Below are 8,881 nucleotides of genomic sequence, written 5' to 3'. Positions count from 1 at the left end.
CGGGAGGCAACCCAACGGGTCCCAGCACAACTTCCGCAACTCCTTGAAGTCCCCTCTTCCTTCCAAATCCTTGATCTCTCTTCCCCTCCCTGCTCTCCTGACTTGGCTTCTCGCTGTTGATTTACTTGGATGTCAAGACGGATGAATGATGCAGCAAGAAAACAACTAAAAAGGTGGCACAGAATGCCAGCTGGTGGAGGTTAAGGCATCTGCCATGGCTCCACCTAAAGGTAAAGGTAAAGGGACCCCTGACCATTAGGTCCAGTCGTGACCAACTCTGGGGTTGCAGCGCTCATCTCGCTTTATTGGCTGAGGGAGCCGGCGTACAGCTTCCGGGTCATGTGGCCAGCATGACTAAGCCGCTTCTGGTGAACCAGAGCAGCGCACGGAAACGCCGTTTACCTTCCCGCCAGAGCGGTACCTATTTATCTACTTGCACTTTGACATGCTTTCGAATTGCTAGGTTGGCAGGAGCAGCGAACGAGCAACAGGAGCTCACCCCGTCGCGGGGATTCGAACCGCCGACCTTCTGATCGGCAAGTCCTAGGCTCTGTGGTTTAACCCACAGCACAACTAAAAAGGTGACGCAGAATGCCAGCTGGTGGAGATACAGGTATCTGCCATGGCTGCACCTAATTCACTGCAAATAAGGATTAAATCTGGGCCCTTCTGTCTGCAAGGGAGACGCTCCACCACGGAGCCACTTATAAAGGAGGAACATAGGAGTTAGGTTCCCTGTGAGGTGGCGGCATAAGGCATGCCTCTCCCCTATGGCTTCAGTTCCCCCGAAAGGTAGGAACCGTCGCCTTCACAACAGAGCTTGTCAAATCAGAGGGGTGTGTAATTGTTATGAGGCTTCCCCCTAAGTACACTCACACCCTTGACATTATGGCTTGGAACACAGTTTGATAAAACTGCAAGGTTCTTTTTCTTCTGTTTTAAGTGGAGGAATAGGATTTAAAAGAATTCTGAGGAAACTGCTGCTGCCAAAGCCCCCCTCGTGAAAAGAACGGGTAAGAGGAAGGAAAGATTTAAGAAGACAAATTTCTAGTCCCAACGGGAAAATACGGTAAATATAGTCAAGCCAAAGTGAGCCGTGTTAGCTGCTCTGCAAGAATGCAGAGTCCCCTCTGTCTCTGTGCCATCTCTAGGGTGCGTAGAATCAGGTTGTGGGCCTTGAGTTCCTCATCCCAGCTGTCAACTGCCTGGCGATGGTTCTCCAAAGGGTGGCAGGTAGCAGTTGCTCCCAGCCTGGCCTAGATATACCAAGGATGGACCCACCATTTTAGGCCATAGCTCAGCGCCTGTGGAAGGCCACAGGGCCAGTCCTAAGCATCCCCAGGTGAGGCTTGGGGAAACTCTGATCCCCAGGTGAGCTGCTGCCAGCCAGGCCAGAGGAAGACAGTCTGGAGCTCCCGGGACCTGGCTCCTGAGGCCGCTAGCTATGCAGCCCAGTGGTGTGGCCTTCTGCCAGGCAACGGGCCAGGCACTTTCCTACATATTCACCTCTGGCGACTGAACCCTCCGTGGCTGAGCTTCAATTTGTCTCTCTCTCTGCTCCTGTGTTGGGTTCACACAGTGGGAGTGCCAATACTTCTTGCATTCTTAGAATCAAAGAATCACAGAGCAGGAAGGGACCTTGAGGATCATCTAGTCCCCCCCCCCTGCAATGCTGAAAGATTCAGCTGTGCCAGATGGGGATTGAACCTGCAAGTTGGGCCTTCTCATCCCCACACCTGAACCCAAGCAGGGAGTTGAATCCAAGCCCTTCTGGGTGCCCAGAAGATGCTCTGCCACTGAGCTATAGCTCCTCGGAAACAGAAACACAGGAAGGGGATTTAGGCCTTAGATTGCTCCGTCCACCTCGGAGCGGCTGGGGCGACCAAGTCAGATGGGCGGAATACACACACATACACACACAAACACCATATTTTTCGCTCGATAGGGCGCACCCAAGCAAAGGATGCACCTAGTTTTTAGAGGAAAACAAGTAAAAGATGTTTTGAATCAAATCAGTGTCGGGGCTGAAGGGGGAAACCTGGGGTTTTCCCATAAAACCCCGGCATCCCCAAACTAGAATAGCGAGGCGGAGGGCTGCGCAGTGCTCAGTCTCTCTGTTCTGGCTTCAGGGACAGCCTTTCAAGTCTCCGCAGGGCAGTGGGGTGCCTTCACCCCGCTACGCTCCAAAGGCTTCAGGAGGCTATCCCTGAAGCCTGAAGAGCGAGAGGGGTCGGAGAGAGCCTGAAACCCCATGGGCTCTTGCCACCGCTTGGCCGAGGGGAGGCACCTAACATATGGAACAATGTTTTATACACCCTGCTCCCTGAAACCACCCTGTTACAAGTACTTGAGCTTTCCGTTCTTGGTTCCTAGGAAACCAGGGAAAGAAAGCTGCAGGTTCCTCATCCCTGTTCTAAAAAGCAGGTGTCATCCCCCAAACGATCATGGGATTTGTAGTTTGGTTTGTGAGGGAGAAGCTGCAATGCCCCCGATCGTTTGTGGAACATCATGGGCTTTTAAAGGCTCATTGGGTGCATTTTTGTTGGGAGGGACCCCGAGGGTCATCTAGACCAACCCGCTGCAATGCAGGAATCTCAGCTAAAGTATCCATGGCAGATGGCTGTTAGGTTGTGGGTTGACAGGCGATCCGGAACCGGCCAACGCCTACCACGGGGAATGTCGTTTCCCTGGTAGTCTCTCAGGTGTACGCGGTGAGAGTCGAGTTGCCTTTTGGACACTCTGGGTACCAGTCTTTTGATGGTGCTCCACGACACGATGGACAGGGCAGACCCGGTGTCGACCTCCATGTCACATGGAGCTCCTTCCATGAGCACCGTGACGTTCAGCTTGCGTCGCCTAGGCGAGTCGGTTTGGCCAATCGTGGTTCGAGACGGGCAGCGGCAGTTGGTGAGAGCGAAACAGCTTTCCTTGGCAGACTGGAGTGAAGACTTGGACTTGCAAGTCGATGAAGGGGGGGTGTCAGACGGAGCCGATCGGCAGACCTTAGCGATGTGGCCCCTTCTGGAACACTTCCTACAGATGGCGTCTCTGAATCGACACTTGGCACGGAAATGGTTGCCTCCGCAGCCGGCACATTCCGGTTGGCCCTTGGACTTCTGTTGGAACTTCCTGCGCTCCCGCTTTGTCTGGTGCACGTCATCGTCTTCACTGGAGGATGCCTCATCACTGCTGGCCTCTTCATGATGCACCGGAACTGGCTCCCTAGCAAGACGCGGGCTGCTGGACTTGCGGATCTCCTGGGTTCAGCAGCTTCTGAGGCCACAGCCTCCTCAATGGCTTTCTGCAGCGTGAGGTCTGGCTTGGCGAGGAGACGCCGTTGCAGATGGATGTCCCGGACCCCGCAGACGATTCGATCCATCAGGGCATCGTCTAAGTCTCGGAACTCACAGTGCATTGCAGCCTGTCGCAGGGCGGTGGTATAGTTGTTGATTGACTCCCCCTCTGCCTGGTTCCGGTGGTAGAACGCATGGCGGGCAGCAATCTTGGACGGCTTTGGTGCGTAGTGGTTGCGGAGCTTCTCTTGGATCGTGTCCCATGGTGTTGCCTGGACTGCTTCAGGCACAACCAATGCTCGGGCCGTCTCAAACACCTCAGGCCCACAGAGGCTGAGGAATAGGCCCCGCTTCCGATCCTTTGATACTGCTGTCAGCTCGTTGGCTTGGAGGTAGCAGTCGAACCGAGCGAGGTAGGAGTCCCATGATTCAGAGGCTGGCGCAAACAGCGGTAGAGGCACAAGTGAAGCCATGATTCTGATGCCGGCGTGAAGGGCGATGGATGGAACACAGTGCTCTTAGCCAGAACAGTCAGCTCTGAATTGGTTCTGTCCAGTGATTTCGCTCAGTGATTTCGCTCAGTGATTTCGCTCAGTGATTTCGCTCTGTGATTCAGCTCAGTGATTCAGCTCAGTTCAGAGGCTGGCCGCATCTGGCTGTGCTCTGATGTCCATCGATCCCATCCTCGTCGCCAGTGTTAGGTTGTGGGTTGACATAACAGACGGCACAGCAATTTCTCCAAGTAGCTCTTTATTTTGTAAGCTGGAATAGAACTGACTGCAAACAGCTCAGCCGGCCTGCTTTTATAGGCAGCCGGCTGTCAACATTGTAGCAACAACAGCCCAGAATTTCCCGCCTAAAATAACTGACGCGGACCTGAGTGAAAACTATCTACAGACCTGAGTGAAAACTATATACAGTATCCCCCTGCTGGCCCAGGGTGAAACTTCACTACATAACAATGGCCATCCCACCTCTGCTGAAAAACCTCCAAGGAAGGAGAGCATACTGCCTCCTGAGGGGTTTCTTCCCACTGTCAAAAAGCTCTTGCTGTCAGAAAGTTCCTCCTGTTGAGTCGGAATCTCCTTTCTTGTAGCTTGAAGCCACGGCTTCAGGTCCTAAGGGCCTCTGGAGCAGGAGAAAACAAGCTTCCTCCCTGTGACGGCCCTTGAGATATGGTCAGGGCTGCATGGTGTGGCTCCCATATCCATGTCCTGAGGGACAGAGAGCAAAACGTTTCTCTCTCCCCTTTCTCCAGCCCAGGCAGAATTGCAAGGGGTCTGTGCATTTGGCTGGTAAGGAGATGGTCGGAGTTTGGAGCCCAGGCAGGGCTGGCTGTGGGCAGGATCCTGGCATTGCCGGGGGTTGGACTAGATGACCCTTGGCATCCCTTCCAACTCTACCATCAAGCAGCCAAAGGAAGGGGCGGGGGAGCAAGATGCAGAACCAGGGGAGGCACAACCACACACCCAACAGCACCCTCTGGCCTGACCCATGGTGGAGGCCAAGCACATTGACCCCTCTGATTTTATTTTTCTTAATTCGGCTGCCTGGCAACCCAGCAGCCCGGCCCCTGTTTGCCAGCTGATGTCACAAAGTGCTGCTTTGCAAGCAAGCCTTATATTGCCCTGCAAGAGGGATGCCTGTCAGATGAGGGTGAGATACGTGGCAAGCCAAGTGTTCCCATCAGCAATTATGAGAGTGAACTCTGAAGGTAAGAGGAGCTCTGAGGCCCAGAGGAGAGGAGTGGCATAGAAATAACATCATCATCATCATCATCATCATCATCATCATCATCATTAGCATCACCTGTCCCTGGTTTGCCTTGTCCACAGTTGTTGATAGCTTGGCAGGTCGTCAGCTGCGGTTCCCAGATGATATTTTCTGTTGTGAATAACTGGTTGGTAACTTCCTCTGTGTTTCCAGTGGTACCTCAGGTTAAGTACTTAATTGGTTCCGGAAGTCCCTTCTTAACCTGAAGCGTTCTTAACCTGAAGCGGACTTTCCCACTGAAAGTAATGGAAAGTGGATTGATCCGTTCCAGACAAACAAAAACACCCCCTAAAACAGCAATTTACTGTCTAACAAGACCATTGATCCATAAAATGAAGGCAATAATCAATGTACTGTACTATAAAATAAATAAGACAGTATTTTAGATGAAAAAAATTGAAATGTTTTTTTTTCTTACGTGCACTGATGATAGTCAGTTTGGATGGCGGGCTTTTATCCATTTCTGCAGTCACACAATCAACCAGTAGCTGAACTGGGTTTCACACAGTCCCAAAAACAAGTCACAAAAATGAATTCACAGAAGCAAAGGCACAAGTCTGTCTCATAAAATGAAGAACTAGTCACAGTCAAAAAACCAAAAAAGCCACACAAACCAAAACGCAAAAAAATAGCAAAAACAAAACGCCACCTGCGTCCCCAATAAAACGGTACAAAATGAAAATGTGGTTTCTTTCCCCCCTTACCTGCGCTGATGGGGGCTTCAAGGTCCTCCTCCACAATCACAATGGGATGGGGAGTGTTGGTACAGAGAGGAGAACCCCATTGGAGGACAGTAGAGAATCTTGATTCTGCAGCCCAATGGTGGCCGACATGTCTTTGAGCAGCAGCGGCGGCGGCGGCAGCATTTGTGACTTTGTGAGCTGATGTGGGAGGTGATATTTTGCATGGAGTGCCTCCGATTCAGAGCACCGAGGTTTCCCTACCCAAATCTGACTTTGAAAGGGTTAAGTCCTTGAAGCCTGCCAGAAGGATGGTAAATTTAGAAACCAAAATAGAAGGAAGGAAGGAAGGAAGGAAGGAAGGAAGGAAGGAAGGAAGGAGAGATAAGAAATTCTAATTCTCTTCCTCATGGAGCTTGGCCTCCAACATCCCAACAGATTTCGCATAACCCCTCATCCCCCTGGGAGCTCCAATATAGGAAGGTTATGGTGGTTTCATGCCCAGGGAATGGCAGGTGGAGGTGATGATTTATTAAATTTGTATGCCACCCTTCATGCCGGCCGTTTCAGGGACAGAACCCTCCAGGTCCGAAGGCCTCCGTTGCAGCCTCCATTCTAGAGGTGGAAAGGAGCCCAGAGACCCCCCAGCAAGAGGTCAAGAGAGAGAGAGCTTTGCAAGCAGAGGCTGCTGCTCCTGGAAAGGTTTGGCTGCTTCTGTGGGAGCCATTGGCAGCAGCTCCGCCCACCCCAGAAGAGCCTGTTGGCTGATGAGCTCTACTGGCTAGCCTGCAGCGTCAATCAGCCAGCTAGGGAGGGCGCGGGCTAAACGTGCGAGGTGTCTAGCCAGGTAGACTGCGCGAGACAAGCAGCTTAGGGTGAGGGGAAAAGCTTTTACATTTTATTTTTTTTGCCTTCAAAAACGTGACCAAAGGCATCCCAGAGGGAGCTGCGGACTCTGTGCCCCCAAAAGGGAACCAATCCATCTTTGGAAGGTGTTATGTACAGTGGTACCTCAGGTTAAGTACTTAATTCGTTCCGGAGGTCTGTTCTTAACCTGAAACTGTTCTTAACCTGAAGCACCACTTTATCTAATGGGGCCTCCCGCTGCCGCCGTGCCACCAGAGCACGATTTCCGTTCTCATCCTGAAACAAAGTTCTTAACCCAAGGTACTATTTCTGGGCTAGAGGAGTCTATAACCTGAAGCATATGTAACCTGAAGCATATGTAACTCGAGGTACCACTGTACTAAGTTGAATAGGATCCAAAAGGCAGCAGTCTCATTGGTCCTAGAACAATAGGATCCAGAAGGCAGCAGTCTGATTGGTCCACAGGAGCCACCCAATCCAGCTCCAGGTGGAAGGGAATCCGCAACCTGATTGGCCTACAGGAGAATCCCAGAATTAGCCAATCACGTGGGGCCCACTGTGTAAATAATGTATATAAGGCAGACATTCTGGGGGAACTTCCATTCGTCCTCACCACTATGAGCTGAATAAAGAGCATGAAATCCACTCTCGACTCTGAGTATATTTCATTGGCAACGAAGGTGGGATAACGCTGAGCTGACCGCCACACACAGCACCGCAGCACCGCCACCTGCCGCACAGCTGCCTCGTACCGTGTATCCAGGCTTCAGCTCCGGGACCCAAGGAACTGAGAATGGCAACCGACAGCAGCTTCTCGCCGTTCAACCCAGCACCAGGAGACTGGGAAGCGTACGCCTCCCATTTCACCTTCCTCCTAGAAGCCAAAGGGGTCACCAACAAAGAAGACACCAAGAAGAGAGCGATATTCTTCAGCGTCTGTGGAGAGACGTTCGAAATCGCCCGGGCTCTCCTTGCACCTGAAGACGTTGCTACTGTTCCTTACAATACAATAGTGGAACGGCTGAAGGGGCACACCTTGGGCAGCCCCTGATTCTCCAGGAGGACCTCCGGGCTCCCTGGCCCTTCTGGCCTTCTTCCGGGAGAGGCTGGTTATCCATCCTCAGCCACCTTGGCCTTGGGACCTTAGCTGGAGTCCCCCAGGACGTGGCAGAGCTTCCCTCCGTCTCTACATAGTTTCTTCCTGAGGTGTAGACTCTCCAAGCGCCCCTCTTTTCCAGGGACTGTCCTGCATTTACAGAAGCCATCTTGGTTCCTGATTTGACCCCAGAATGTCCCACTTTCCCTTAGGACGTCCCTATTTTCATCAGAAAAATGTTGGAGGGTATGGAATTATGTGACCCCTGAGCCACGGAGCGAAGTATACAGCCTTTACAAGACATCTGAAGGCAGGCCTGTATAGGGAAGTTGTTTAGTGTTTAATGTTTTATTATGTTTTTATATATGTTGAAAACATCCCACAAACCACTGCCCACCCAACAAGCATCATACATACATCACAGAAAGAGGCAGTCTTGTCTCCTGGCTTGTCTCTTGTTCATGATACTGGAAATGCTGCTGGATGCCCTTTCCTGGCCAGTCTGAGCCGTTCCCTTGAAATGGTAAATACCTCAGTTCTTGAATCGATTGTCACAGATTTACCCCTATTTATGTGAGAGGTTTGTAGCTTTGGAAGGATTTGTAAGTGAAAAGATCTATTGGGAAAGGTTTTTCCTTCAACTGTAGAGTACATATCTGGGGTCATAAAGAGGGTCAAGATGGCCTCAGGATTGCTCTGTGAACTCGAAGAAAGTGTTCCTTTTTTCAGGGAAAAGTTTATAATTTTTGAATGGTGAAGGACTGGTTTTTCTCTAGGGTTCTTGTCTGCTATGTGTGCACCTTAAGATTTCTGTAACACTTATGCCAACATCTGTTGCCCAGCCCCTGCAAGCCCCCTACTGTGACATCATAGAAGGCTTGCAGTGTTGTTTTTCAAAACCCACCAGCGTCTGCTCAGCAGGAGCAGAACTGAGCAGCTTCTGTGAGTGAACTGAAGGGCTGTTTCTCAGAAGGGGAAACCCTGGAAGAGACTAGGGTTCAAATACCTCCTTATTAAGCTGTGAAGCTAACTGGGTGACCTGGAGCCAGGTTGTGGGGATTAAACGAGAAGGTGAGAACTATGTATGTCATCTTGAGCTCCTTGGAGAAAAAGATGGGATATCAATTCAGACGCCCTCAGAAGGTGGTGGACTCTCCTCCTTTGGAGGTTTC

This window comes from Podarcis gaigeae (genome assembly GCF_964106915.1).
Source record: "Podarcis gaigeae genome assembly, chromosome: 13".
Lineage (NCBI taxonomy): Eukaryota > Metazoa > Chordata > Lepidosauria > Squamata > Lacertidae > Podarcis > Podarcis gaigeae.
This window is presented reverse-complemented; position numbering follows the sequence as displayed.